Source organism: Equus asinus, chromosome 16 (assembly GCF_041296235.1).
Source record: "Equus asinus isolate D_3611 breed Donkey chromosome 16, EquAss-T2T_v2, whole genome shotgun sequence".
Taxonomy (NCBI): domain Eukaryota; kingdom Metazoa; phylum Chordata; class Mammalia; order Perissodactyla; family Equidae; genus Equus; species Equus asinus.
Window position 1 is genome coordinate 37,426,067 of NC_091805.1, and position 15,606 is coordinate 37,441,672.

Below are 15,606 nucleotides of genomic sequence, written 5' to 3' on the forward strand. Positions count from 1 at the left end.
ATGTGTTGGTGAGAATGTGGAGAAATTGAACCCTATGTGCCGTTTTTGGGAATGTAAAATGATATAGCAGCTGTGGAAAACAGTATGGTCGTGCCTAAGAAAATTTAGAATGGGATTACCATATGATCCAGCAATTCCACTTATGGACATATACTCAAAAAAATTGAAAGCAAAGTCTCAAAGTGATATTTGTACAGCCGTATTCGTAGAAGATTATTCACAATAGCCAAAAGTGGAAGCAACACAAGTGCCCATCAGCAGATGAATGGATAAGCAACGTGGTATATGTGTACAATACAATGTTGTTCAGTCTTAAGAAAGAAGGAAATTCTGCAATATGCTACAACAGGGATGAACTTTGAGGGGTGAACATTATACTAAATGAAATAAGCCAGTCACAAAAAGACAAATACTGTATGATTCCATCTGTATGAGGTACTTGGAGTAGTCAGAAGTGTAGAGACATAAAGTGGAATGATGGTTGCCAGGGGCTGGGAGGAGGGAGGAGTGGGGAGTTACTGTGTAAAGGATACACAGTTTCAGTTTTGCAAGATGAAAAGAGCTATAGAGATCTATGGTGATGGTTGCACAACGTTATATATATTTAATACCAGTGAACTGTACACCTGAGAAAATTAAGATGGTAAATTTGGTTGCGTGTGTATATTTTACCATATGTAAATATTTGATTAATAAAAACCTGTATGTGAGTTTTTATGGTGGCTTTATTCATCGTCCTCCAAAGGGGAAACAACACAGTTTTTTTTTTTTAACTATTGTAGTAAATCTGTACAAAATAGTAATGACTGATACATGTAACAGTATGGATTTATCTCAAATGCATCACATCAGTAAATGAAGCCGGACTCAGAAAGTCACATACTGTGTGCCTCCGTTTTCATGAATCTATATCAAGACAGAACTATAGGAAAGAGACCTGATGAGTGGTTGCCAGGGGCCAGGTGTGGGTGGACAGGTTAAAACTAAAAAGAAATGGGAATTTGGGGATGTGATGGAAATATTGTACATTGTGGTTTTTTTTTTTTTCATTCATTTTGATAAATCTTTAGCTCCCATTAAGGGGTGCATGAATTTAGGATCTATAAATTTACTTAAGTGGAAAACTGTTGCTTTAATAAGCCCCTTAAAAATAATAAAAAGCAAATTACAACTTCTGCGTATGTTTCAAGTGAATCGTTTAATGTGAGTGAGGCTCAGTTTGATATTATCATAAGTATTAACAGAAGAAAATGGGACAGTATAAACATTTAACCTTTTACTGAAAAAAGATTTGGTTCTAGGATGAACAAGCCTGTTAGTCTAACAATAGGTGATTAAAAAGACTAGAGCGATTAATGTTAAAAATGTACTTGGCCGTACACTGTGCATTTATCCAAATACAGATTTATACATTAGAAAAAACACTATGTAAATAAGTTGCATAATAAAAAAAATTCTTTTTTTTCCTAGTCTGTATCATTCATAATTTCTGTATCTGCTTGATGATATAATTAGGATAGAACTTATGGTGGTAAATCTAATCTCTATTCTAACTGAGATATCTTTGAGGTATTACTATTATTTTGTGTTACGCATGCTGTTTTCTCCCTTAAGTTTGGAGCTTTTTTTTTTTTTTCTTAACGCATGGAGTTCAAGGATTTTTCCACTTTGCCTATAATCTTTTCCAAAATGTATAAATAGTTTCTGGACATTTCAGTCAGCTTTGATGAAGGGGCTAGTTTTTCAGTAATTTTTATTTGTGAATGCCAGCTACCATTCTTCAAGGATATTAAATAGTACTATGGCTACATCTGTGAGTAGAAAGGAAAATTTTACGTGTATCTGGAGGCAATATTGTAATAAAAAGAACTTTGGCGTTGAAGTTAAATGTCTTGATTTGAATCCTTGATTTTAGCAAATCCCTTCATCTCTCTGAGCCTTGATTTTCACATTTATAATTTGGTGTAATATCAATCCAACAGTATTGCTTAGGAGTCATAAACATGCACACATACCTGCACATACATGAAGTATCTATTACTACTGGTATTTATTAGTTGCCCTCTATATTATAAATTATAGCTCTGTGTGTGTGGTAAATTACAAAGTATTTTATATATATATTATGTAAAATCTTCATGCCATTTTTATGAGAGAGATGGGTTACCTATGTCCCACTTTAGATTTAGGGAAACTAAAATTAGTGCAGTACAAAAGAAAGACTATAATAAGGAATCTAATTTTTTGTTACTGCTCCAATGTTATCATGAAAGATGAAGTCTTTGTGAGGACTGTGTGGCAAACTAAGTTTCTTTATAAGAGCTTGATCACTTTTGACATTGACTTTCTTCCAAAACAATCCTATTCTGCAGCTGAATCTGTAGACCTTGCCTCAGGGAGAGGTGGTTTACTGTTTGAGGTACTGGATGGGTAAATGATGATAGGAGATGAGGTAATTTATAAACTGTATGTTTTATAATCACTTTCCCAAATTATCATTGGAAAACAAACGCATGTCAAGCTTTGTATTTTTAGAAAGACAATTACTGAGTAAGTGGGGCAAGAAATAACTGAATCAGTGACATTAAGCTTCTTTAGATTAGTATGAATTTTGTAGTATGCATTATTAATAAAAAATTGGGCAATGACTAGTATAGTCATAAGTTAGAAGTTTTACTTTTTGATTGTAAAGAAATCAATTTTAACATTTTAAAATAAATTTTAATTTCTTTTATATAAATTTATGAAAGTATTATGGCATGGATGGGAATTTAATCAAATACAAAGGATATGAAGCTTACAGAAATATATTAAGAATATCATGGTATTATACATGATATCAAGATTCAAGTTTATCTAGACACCTTGGATTTGTCAAACTTTTTAAATTTTTAAACAAATACAGGGGTGATATTTCTGGCAATGCAGTCTGAAGTGATCAGCAAATTCTATGTCCAAAAACTGAGCATAAAACTAGACACAATATCAAAAGCCACCATCTCAGGATCCTGGAAATTGAACAAGATAACAACAAATTGATAAGTGTATATTAATGAGAAGCTGTGATAACTCCATGTAAGAACAGTTGGAGTTTGACCTCTTGCCTGGTGTTGCTACCAATCTCATCCTCTGGCTTGATTAGTGTGGGCCTGACCATGGTAACCCGCAGCCTTTCTGCTGGAGTGGAATTGATTTTATATGGAGGCTGAAAAACCTATGGCACCAGTGTCAGTAAAAGTAGCAAACTCTCTAGGAAATATTATGGAAACAGCTTTGCTAGTGCAATGTTATGGTCCCCGTTGTGGCAAGTGGTGGACCAGCTAGAAATTTCATGGGAAGGTGCTGGAAATCAAAGAGCCATGGAAAGTCTGAAATGAGGTCTATACAAGTTTCTGCCTGACTAGGAAACGTATATCCATTTTCTAGACAGAATGAAAAGGGCCCTATGGAAAGAAAATGCTAAGGCAGATTTGAGAATTCCCTGAACTTTGTACTCTCTATCCTAAACCAAATGTTTAGATAGCAACAAAAAATGGTAAGACATACTAAGAAACAGGAAAGTGAGACCTGTACTCTGGAAACTCACTCTGACTGGGCACAGATGTTAGATTCAGCAAAAATTCAAAACGATTATAGTAAATATGTTCAAGAATGAGAAGAAACAACGTTTAAAGGATCCAAAGAAAATATGATGATGATTCAACACATAAAATATTCCAGCTAAGCTGAAACTAAAAAAGAAACAAATGAAAGTTCTGGAGTTGAAAAGCACAATACTCAAAATGAAAAATTCATTAGATGGCTATATGGCACATTTGTGATGGAAAAGGAGAATCAATGAACTTGAAAATAGATCAATAGAAATTTTCCAATGTATAGAACAGAAAGAAAAAAAAACTGAAGAAAAATGAAGAGAGCTTTAGAAATATGTGAAACACCACCAACTATATCAACATGTATGTCATCGGAGTCCCAGGACAAGAAGAGAGACTGAAAGGGACAGAAAAAAATATTTGAAGACATAATGGCCAAAAACATCGTAAATTTGATGAGTGTTCATCCGGTCAACAGAAAAGAATGAAGAGCATTGGAAAGTGGTAAATAAGTGGCTAAAGAATTTTATTTTCCTCTCATGATTTACTTAAAAGATAATTGTTGAATACAAAGCTAATAACATTGAGAGATGGATTGACATCATTCGTAGAAGTAAAAGATATGATAGGAACCACAGAAATGGAATTATACTGCTGTAAGTTTATTACATCTGCAAAGAAGAAAGTGAAAGAATAAAATTGGATGTTTGACATGTTAGAAAGAAGTACAAAACATACTAAGTAGATTCTGATAATTAGAAATGCATAATGTTAGCCCCAGAGGAACCAGTAAAAAATAACAAAAACACATAGGCTAAGGATCCAATAGAGGAAAGAATACCCTAAAAAATTTTGATAAATCCAAAAGAAGATAGGAAAAAGATAGCAAAAGAACAGAAAACAGAAGAGATAAATGAAAATCAGGTAGCAAAATGGTAGACTTAAGCTCAGGCATATCAATAATTACATGAAATGTTAATGGACTGATAAAGAAAAACCAATAGTCAACTACATGCTATACACAAGAGACATATTATCAGCGAAAAGATACATATTGAATATAAGAGAATGGGAAAGACAACATAAAAATAAAGCATGAGAAAGCAGGCATTGGGTATATTAATATCAGACAAATGATGGTCACAACAAAGACCATAACGAGATAGAGCAATTAATGATAAAATGAATAATTCAGTTGAAATATATATGTATTTGTATATCTGTATATACTCATAAAATATATGTATTTAGATAATACAATCCACAAAATAGCATCAAAACTCATAAAGAAAAACTATGAGAAATAAAAAAGTACTTATTCATAAACAAAACCCTGAAAGAATTAAAGGGAGAAATAGACAAATCGACATACATAACGTAGACATTTGAAAATATCTCTTTCAGTAATTGATAGACAAAAAAATTGATAGGAATATACAATATCTAAACAACATTGTCAGTTAAATGGCCCCCAAAGATGTCCATATCCTAATCCCCAGAACCTATGAATATTTTTCCATAAATGGCAAAAGGAATTCAACACATGTTGATTAAGTTAAGGATTTTAAGATGGAGAGACTATCCTGGATTACCGGGTAGGCCCACTGTTACCACAAGGATCCTTCAAGGTGAAAAGGGAGGCAGAGGGAGATTTCAGGATAGTTGTTTTAAATCATTAAGTTTTTTTTTTTTAAGATTTTATTTTTCCTTTTTCTCCCAAAGCCCCCTGGTACATAGTTGTGTATTTTTAGTTGTGAGTCCTTCTAACTGTAGCATGTGGAATGCCCCCTCAATATGGCTTGATGAGCAGTGCTGTGTCCGCGCCCAGGATTCGAACCGGCAAAACTCTGGGCCGCTGAAGCAGAGGGCGCGAACTTAACCACTCAGCCACGGGGCTGGCCCCTTAACCATTAAGTTTTTGATAGTTTGTTACAAATGCAATAGGAAACTAATGCATTAATTAACATTTACAGAACACTACACCAAACAATTGTAGAATACACATTTTTTTCAAGTTCTCATGGAATGTTAACTAAGTGTACTAACTTCCTGTTGCTGCCGTAACAAATTACCATAAATTTTGCCTCTGAACAATGACCAGTTATTATCTCACAGTTCTATAGATCGGAAGTCCAGATACAGTGCCACTCAGCTACGTCCTTTGCTTAGAGTCTGCAGAGCCAAAATCCACGTGTCAGTCTGGCTGCATCTCTTCCTGCAGACTTAGGATTAATCTGCTTCTAAACTCATTCAGGTTATTGGCTGAATTTAGTTGCTGTTGTAGAACTGAGATCCTCATTTCCTTGCTCACTGTCAGTCAGGAGCCAGTCTTTGTTCCTAGAGGCTGCCTACATTCCTTCTTGTTTTCCAAGTGTGCCTTAACCCCCAAGCAATAACAAGTCTAATTGCTCCAACTTCTTTGATATCACTTTACCCCCAGCCCCAGAGAAAGAGCTTTTATTTATGGGCTCATGTGCTTAGATTGAAACCCCCTGGACAATCTAGAATAGTCTCCCCATTCTAATGGGTATAACCTTAATTACATCTAAGGTCTCTGCAATTTAACATGACATATTCACAAATTCCAGGGACTAGAGCGTGGACGTCGTTGGGGCTGCCTACCACACCAAGGTCAACAGATTTGGGGCAATAAAATAAGTGTTGATAAATATCAAAAGATCCAAATACTAAATTTATGTTTTCTGGCCAAAATGGAATTACAATAAGATATCTAAAAGATGCCCCAGATGTTTGCAGATTTAATAATATACTTCTCAGTAACCTGTGGGTGAAAATTATCACAAGAGAAATTAGAAGAAAAAATAAATAAATAGTGATGTTAGATTATATCAAAATTTGAAGAGAACATTTCAGTTCAGCAGTATATAAAATAGAATACTAGATCATTATGAAATGGGGTTTATTCCAGGAGTGCAATGTTTTTTAAACATTCAAAAATCGATTGATGTAATTCTCCACAATAACTTTGTCTCAAAGGATACAGAAAAAGCATTCAACAAAATTTATCTCACATTCATAATCAAAAGCAAGCCATGAAGAGAATAAAATATCTTCAACCTGGTAAAAGCATTTGCAAAAATCTTGTAGCTAATGTTATTCTTATTGGTAAAACATTGAATGTTCCTGTATTACTTTGCTAGGGCTGCCATAAAAGAGTACCACAAACTGAGTGGCTTAAACAACAGTAATTTGTTGTCTCACAATTCTGGAGACTAGAAGTCTAAATTCAAGGTGTTGACAGAATTGGTTCCTTCTGAGAGCTGAAAGGAAAGGATCTTTTCCAGGCTTCTCTCCTTGGTTTGTTGATGGTTATCTTCTCCCTATGTTCCTTCACATTTTCTTCCCTTTTAGTGTGTGTCTTTGTCCAAATTTCTCCTTTTTATAATAACAGTAGTCATATTAGATTAGGGCCTACTCTGGTGACCTCACTTTAACTTGATTACCTCTGTAAAGAGCCTGTCTCCAAATAAGGACACATTCTGAGGTACTGGGCTTCAATATATGAATTAGGCTTTGGGGGGGGCTGTGAAACACAGTCTAACCCATAATAATTTCCTGTCTGAGATCAAGAAAAAAGCAAGGATGCAAGCTATTTAATATTTTATTTGAAGTCCTAGCCAATGCAGTAAGGCAAGAAAAAGAAAAGACATAGATTGGAAAGAAAGAAGTAAAAATATCTTCATTCTCAGGTGTCATGGTTATGCAGAAAATCATGAAGAAACTTTAAAAAATAACTGCTAAGACTAATGAGTGAATTTAGCAAGATATATATTTATATAGTAGTCATAAGCAAAAAATGAAATTTTGAAAAATAGCATAAAATAGCACCAAAACCCATAAACTAATTAGTGATAAATTTAACAAACTATGTGTAAGACCAAAACACTGAACACTTTAGGACATTGCTTGGAGAAAGATGGTCAAACTCCTTAGTTATCAGGAAAATGAAAATTTATCCACAATGAAATATCACTTCACTCACAGAAGAGTGGCATTACTAAAATTAAAAAGGCTGATAATGACAAGTGTATGAAACGTGGATCGATTGCATCACTCAGGTTGCTAGTGGAGGTATAAAGTGGTATAATCACTTTGGAAACAGTTTGGCAATATTTATAAACTTTACATGCACTTACAGTAAGAACCAACAATTTTACTTCTAGGTATTTACCCATGAGATATGAAAACATAAGACTATAAAATGTCTTGTTCATCCTTGTTCACATCTTTATTTATAATAACCCAAAAATGAAAACAACCCAAATGTCCATCAACATGTGGTTGGATAAACAAACGATGGTACAGTCATCCAATAGAATACCACCTAGCAATATAAAGGAGCAGACTACTGTAATACATATTTTACAAATGCTGTCTGACCCAATTTTGAGGCCCTGACTAGAGGCCAGTTGGTTCTCCTTTTTGAACAGCTGATTAAATTCATGCTCTAAATCATCTCCCTTAGTTAACTCTTTTGCTCTACACCACTATATACCTGCTGCAATTGCCCGAGGGCTAGGTGCTAGACAACCAAGAAAATGCCTTATACCCCAGAGCCCACTGAAATTCTTAAAACTAGCCATCATAAATCTGCCTCCCCTGCCTCACCCATTCCTCCCCACAGACACCATAAAAAAGGCACTGGTCCATAATTTCCTGCTTTCCCTCTGCCTTGTGGCTTCCCTTGAGTGGCCCTTGAGTGACTCAAGTGACCCTTGAGTGTGGTGTCCTATTTCCCCTCAGGGAACTGTGATCATAACAAATGAAAAACTTTCTGATTTCTCTCTCTTGATCTGAGTCTGGCTTTACCATACCAAACCCATGGTGATATGATTAAAGCAACTAGTGATATACAAAAGACTACATACTTGTATTAGTTTCCTACGGCTACTGTAACAAATTTCCACAATCTTAGTGGCTTAAAAGAACAGACTCTTATTCTCTCACAGTTCTGGAAACTAGAAATCCAAAATCTCTTCTACTGAGCAAAAATGTGTCAAAAAGGACCATGTGATATCCAAAGGCTCAAAGGAAAAATTGAAACATTATTTCTTCCGGCTTTGGTGGCCACCAGCATTCCTTGACTTGTGGCCACATCACTGCACTCTCTGCCTTTTGAGTCACATTGCCTCTTCTATATATGTGTATCGAATTTCCTTCTTCCTCTCTCTCATAAATGTGATGGCATTTAGGGCCCACTTGGATGATCCAGGATAATCTGTCCATTTCAACATTCTTTTTTTTAATTTATTTATTTTTTGTGAGGAAGATTACCCTGAGCTAACTACTGCCAATCCTCCTCTTTTTGCTGAGGAAGACTGGCCCTGAGCTAAGATCCATGCCCATCTTCCTCTACTTTATATGTGGGGCACCTGCTACAGCATGGCTTGACAATCAGTGTGTAGGTTCACACTGGGGATCTGAACCGGCGAACCAAAGTGAACATGCCAACTTAACTGCTACACCACTAGCCAGCCCCTGCAAGCCTTTTAAAGGATTGAAATACTACAGAATATACTAATTGTACTAAGATCACATAAGAGGCTCTTATCAAATGGCTTATGAAATTAATTGCTACATTTTCGGGGAAGTATTTTTTCCCAATTAAAAATATTTTATATGTAATATGTGTATATTTTTGTTGTTCAAAAGTGTTAAAACATTACACATTAAACTTCAATTCCGTTGAGTTTCATCCCTACTTCACCAGAAAGAACCTCTGTTACTAATTTCCTTTGTGAATTTACATGCAATTTATTTCCATACATACATGTGCTCATATAGAATGTTGTACATATTTTTGGAATGACTATAAAAGTGTTTTTTCATTCAAAATGACTTTTCATGTTATTACAACTAAATCTGTCTCTTTAAAAAAATAAAAATAAGAAACTGTTGCATTATCTTCCAGAGTATGGTTATACTATATTTTATTTAGCCATTTCCCCCATGTAATGGACATTTATTTCCAAAGATTTTGTTGTTATGAGTAATGTTGTAATGAAATTCTGTGTACATATCTCTTTGTACACATGGGTGAATATTTCTGTAGGCTAGATAAGTAGAAGTGGAATTTTGAGCACATTTTTATATTTTGATGTTATGTAAAATTGCCCATAAATAGTACCAATTTGTACTCTCTCTAGTAGTAGTATTGCATTCAGAATAACTTTACCACACTCTCACTAAAAATTAACATTATAAAGCCTCTAATTTTTGCCATTTTAAGAGATGAAAAATAATTTCTTATTTTAATTTGCATTTCTCAAATTACCATCAAGATTGAACATTCTTTCACATGCTTTTTTGGCCATTTGCATTTCCTTTTTTAGGATTTGCATATTGCTTTTTCTATCTATTTTTGTTTTTTAAAGTTTTTTCTCCTTATTGATTACTTGAAGTTTATTTTATGTTCTTGTTATAGTTTCTTTGTGGTATGTAGAAAGTACATTCTCTCAGACTGTCACTTGTTTTTTGAATAGCTTCTCCAGTCTTGAGAAATCATAGATGTGGCTAAAAACTAAGATAGTGCCAAAGACGTATCTGCTTTAATTTTTACAACTATTTGCCAGGCAAAAACGTTTTTGTTACTTTTTAAAGTGATTATTTGTTAAATGTAATTCTACTTGTCTCATTCCTAGATCTGGTTTTGTATATCAATAAAATAAGAAGATTAGCTTTAGATAAGGGGTTCCAAATGACAAAAAAAGTCTAGAACAATGTACAAATGGTAGATTTCTTTATAAAGCTAAATTTAATGTTTCTTTATGTTAAAATATGTGTTTATAAAATTCTTGAAGTTATACTGATTAGTTAGACTCGAAATCTGGAAATCCTGGAAACCACTGGCCTAGTTTATTCCAGTAGTCTATTTCAATGTTAACGTTCTCTGATCGTATGATCTGTTCTTCCCTTGACTTCCTTCATCCCAAAAGAAAGGAAATGTATATGGAATGTCTTATGAATCAAAGAGCTTAAGGGTACTTAGTGGTTGTACCAATCAGGATAGAATAGGTTATATGAAAGTAACAAAAACTAAAACTTCTCAGTGGCTTACAAATGCCAAGTTTATCTCTCATGTTCATCTCAGATCAACAAGGACACCCTTTGTATCAGATCACTTTACAATCTGTCACAGAAACATCATTTTGACACATACTTTAACTATCACAGAGGCCACAAAGTAGAACATATTGCTTATGTTTGCATTTCACAGCCAAAGCAAATCACATGGACATTCCCGACTACAATAGGACAGGGGTGTATATTTCACCTGCAGGGAGAAGCACCAAATATTTGTGAATAACGGTATATTCTGTAGGTGAGTATGAGATCAGGAATAAAAACTGTGCTAGAGAAAATTAATTTAGATTAGAGTGAAAATTTAAAAAATAAGAAATATGAGAATAAACTTTACCACCTCTGCAGTCTTCTAAACATGTTAATATTAGCTAAACAGAAATTTTCAGATTCCATAATATTTTCACATACAATATTTTCTTTGACTTTTATAACAACCCACTGAGGCAGACTGATAGGACTGAGTAATGCCTAAGAGCTCACCACAAGTTAGAATGCTTGGTTTTGAATTTCAGTCTCAGCATTTACTGAACTTTGACCATGGACAAATTGCATCACTTAATTTCTTAGTGCCTCAGTCTCCTCCTTTTAAAACTGGGTATAGTCGTAGTTCTGTCTTGCGTTTATGTATGTGTGAAGAATGAAAGTGTTAATACATGGAAATGGCACATAGTAGCTCTCAATGCATATTGTTAGTTGCTGTTAGTTATTTCTGTGTTTTTATCACATTTATCAACAATACCATTATGTCCATTTTCTAAAGGAGGACCAAAATGCAATCTACAAACTTTCATGTTTTCTCTAAGGTTCACACAGTAGATGGCAAAGCTTTGATTCAATTCGATTTTTCGTTTAGAGACGTTGCATGCTAGTCATACTTATTTTATTTAACTAATTTGACAAAAACGTATTCTCATCTGTGTCTTTAAAGTTACGTTAGCAAAAGTTTTTTGCTATAGATTGATATAAATGAATTAGAAAAAAAGAGACTAGTTGAGATTGAGAGAGGATTTTGTAGAAAGAGAAGGAAAGACAAAGAGAAAGCAAACAACTGAAAAGGAGCAGTGTGTTCAGAAGAGGGGGCAGTGCAGCAGCTGAGCAGGGAGGGAAGACAGTGGTTTGCTGGGGGAACAGTGACAGTGGCCAATCTGGTCTCATTGTGGAGCTCAGATTAGCCTTTTTGTATAAACTAGATTTAGAGAATTGGAACAAGGTTGTGAGAGCACATACTGAAAGGAAGAGGATTATAGAAAATCTGTAAAGTCCTAAATCCATCATTTTTTTCTCAGTTGAAAGGAAACGAAAACCAGTACTGTGTGATTTTTGTGACTTTATGATTGAAAAAGACTGAACTGTGGATTTGAGAGATTGCTGATATGAGGAAGGTGATGTGGTAAGTATTTTAATGTTTCTTGAGTATCACATAATCCCTGCTCTGCTTTTTGTCTTGAAATAAGTGGTTTCTGTCATATGATTTGATATAGTTCAGTGTTTCCAAATCTATTTTAGGATTGTTGTCAACTCAAGTTTCAGGTTCTGGCAGCACAAATATACTATTTATGTTTGAAATGTGTGTTAACTTTGGCTCAAAATGTTTGTCTCATTTCAGAAATCTAGTAGGCAAACTTGCTTATCTTTTCCTTCTTTTCTCTAACCTTTACATGTGCCTTATGTTGGGTTCCAGCTCTTTTTCTTTTTTTAATTTTCTGTTTTTGGGGGGATGAGGGCACTTTTGGGTTTTGGGATACTGTTTTGAGAAAATTGCATATAATTCAATCTTAAATTTAGATTAATAATGACTTTTTTCAGTAAGAGAATCCACTAACGACCAAGTACTATAGTAATAACACTACCTAAATGTCTGGAATCTTGTAAACTGGGAAAATAGAAAGAAAATTGAAAATAAAAACTTAGAGATAAATATAAGTGATAAAATAAGCATAGATTTCGGGGGCTGGCCCCGTGGCCGAGTGGTTAAGTTCGCGCGCTCCGCTGCAGGCGGCCCAGTGTTTCGTTGGTTCGAATCCTGGGCGTGGACATGGCACTGCTCATCAAACCACGCTGAGGCAGCGTCCCATATGCCACAACTAGAAGGACCCACAACGAAGAATATACAACTATGTACTGGTGGGCTTTGGGGAGAGAAAGGAAAAAATAAAATCTTAAAAAAAAAAAAAGCATTTAAAAAAATATATATATATAAAAAAAAAGCATAGATTTGACATTGAAGATACGTCCATTAAAATTTTTAATGATACTTATTAAATTACTTGTTATAAAGATATTTAACCGTGAGGTATCTAGGCAAATAACTATAAAGGATAAAAGTGGAAAAAATGTCTCTTCTTCATTAATGCTAGTTCATTTACATGTTAAACAATATCTTAGTGTCTGCCTGAGATGTGAGGCTGCTTTGAATAGGGATAAAGAACTTTGTACATAACTGATCCTTATACAGTTTAGGTAACTGATTTTTAATCTGGGTAGAAAGGAATCTATTGAAGTAGATACAAGTTTCTTGACTACCGCTTTATGCTTAACATTTTAATAGAGCTCTTTCATTTCATTTACATCATGGCTTTGGTGTGATGTAAGTAGACTTTAAGCTAAGTGACTGAATTTATGGTATTTGACATTTTAAGAGAATTCCTGAATTTATACTAGAGTGTTTTCCTTATAATGTCATTCATACTGTGAACATTAAATAAAATAACAAATGCCTCTTATATACTAATGATTGTGAAAAAAACACATGGGAACATCAGAAACTAGCAACCCTGTGGATGAGTCTGAGTTAACAGAATTTTTTTCTTCTTAACATTGGATATGTTTTATTGACAATTCAAATATTAAGGAATATTGCTTTGTTGTTAGGATATTATCAAATGTTCTACTTCATATTTTTAAGAAATTCCGAAGACATCTCATTTGGCATATTATTGTAACCATTAGAGCTTTAGAATAAAGAGAAATTTTCTCTTTGTAGGGCAATCCAGGAAATATGAGATGTGGGCAACAGAGCATTGATATTAATATTAATAACTATGAATAGCTTCTCTGAGGAGAACCATTTTAGGATAACTATAATGGGAAGTAGACATAACAACCATTTCAAGTTCTTATTTTTTTGTTATGTTGTTGATGCCAAGGACATCAAGGATTTGTTTGCAGATTGTACTTCAAAAGATACAAGTATATTTTGTTTTAATACCTCTCTTATGGAGCTTTATAGCTCTTTAGATTGATTGAGATGAAAATGAAGATTAAATGAGTTAACATATGACAATGCCTGACCATTGGTAGATCTTATTATATGGTTTTATATCTCCATCTATTCTGGGATGCTAATAAAATTCCCCATATTATGTCTGTAAGTTATCCTTTATTTTAATTACATCCTAGAATGCATTGTGAAAAAACTTATTTGTTATTAAAAGAGCATTTCAGAGTTAACTGATGAGCCAAAAACGAGAAGTGTATTTTAAAACCAACACGTAATCTGCCACAAGCTGTAAAGAGGTTAAAAAAAATAGATGAAAGAAAATGTGGAAAAACTTGCAGGTGGAAAACATTGCTAGTTCCTTCTTATCACCATCTGTTCCTCTGGGGGATATGAAGATATTTTTGAGAAGTAGAAAGTATTATTAGAATTTGGGAAGGGTGGGATGGAAAGAGAGAACGTCCAAGTGATAATAAGTGAAGGTGGGAAGAGAGCATGAGTATAGCAGTTTGAATAGTACCAGCAGTAAAAATCACAATACAATAATGACATTACAGCAACAAAATATTGAGCTTTTATTATATCCATACACTGGGATAACTGTTTTATTTGTGTAAATTTGTGCAATCATCATAACAACTCTATGAAGTACATATTACCTTTTCTAGTTCATAGATAAATTAGTAAAACGTTACTTTCCAGGATCACACAGCTGTTAAATTGCAAGGTCAAGATTTAAACTACAGTTTACCTAACTCTTAAGGTCATGTTCTTAACCATTACGTTTTGCTATTTGGAACCCTAAGTCAAGTATGAAGTTCAAATGATGCTCTTCTCCAGCTTCCAGCTCTTTATCACTATCAGCCCTATATCATCCACTATCTAGTTAGTCTTCTCTCTTATTCTCTTTCTGATACTCATCTTCATCCAGTTAGTCTCTTCTCATCGTTGCAAATTTTCCTTGGATCTGTTTTTGAAAATATTTCTCTAGTAATGAAACTCCTCTCCCTAATCGAAGACACTTCTTTATATGCTCTCTCCTATCGGCCCCATCATTTCGATTGGTGGGCTTGCCCAAAGTTGTAACTTTGGATTCAACATCTCTCTTGGTACCTTGTCAGTTCTCAAGGGTTCGGCTCTCCAGGCCCAATAATGCAGACAGCGTGCTTTGGCCTGTACATACTGGTTGCTCATGAATGGCATCTGTTCTGACTGGTCAGTATCTGTGCTAAGTCAGTTGTGAAATGTTTTGTGTGCCATTTCTGAAACTATCATTGCCTTGTCGAAAGCTCCTAAATCTCCCTGCTTCTTTCTTTATATCTAATGCTTTTTTGTACCTCAAACTCAGTATATCCCCAAATCAGCTCTTCAGTTTCTCTAAACCAAGTCTGTCTTTAGATTGCACTATGAACGATAATGGCATTGTCCTTCTTCCACTCACTGAACTTTAAATCACAGTCTCCTCTGACTCTTCCTTTTCTCTATTCCATACATCTGCTTAGCAGCCATTTCCTGTAGAATAGATCTCCACTGAATCTATTACATCTCTCCTCTCTGTATTAGTTAATTATTGCTTAATAACAATAACAACTTCTTATGTTTCACAATTCTGTGGATCGACTAGGTGGTTCTTCAGCTGGTTTAGCCTTGGTACCATTTTTCAACTACAGTTAGTGGGCGTCAGCTCAGATG

At 34.4% G+C, this 15,606-nt stretch overlaps 1 protein-coding gene across 4 annotated transcripts in view; it reads left to right on the forward strand.

Moving 5' to 3' along the window:
• LOC139040394 (alpha-amylase 1B-like) overlaps positions 1-15,606 on the forward strand; it is a 30,978-nt gene that overhangs the window by 7,968 nt on the left and 7,404 nt on the right. The window contains exons 1-2 of one of the 4 annotated variants that reach the window (XM_070486943.1): positions 10,847-10,935; positions 11,984-12,087. The gene's annotated coding sequence lies outside the window, so the exon portion shown is untranslated. Of the gene's footprint in view, positions 1-10,846; positions 10,936-11,766; positions 12,088-15,606 lie in introns of those variants that run through there. The other 3 variants (XM_070486942.1, XR_011494874.1, XR_011494875.1) reach the window with 3 other exon arrangements.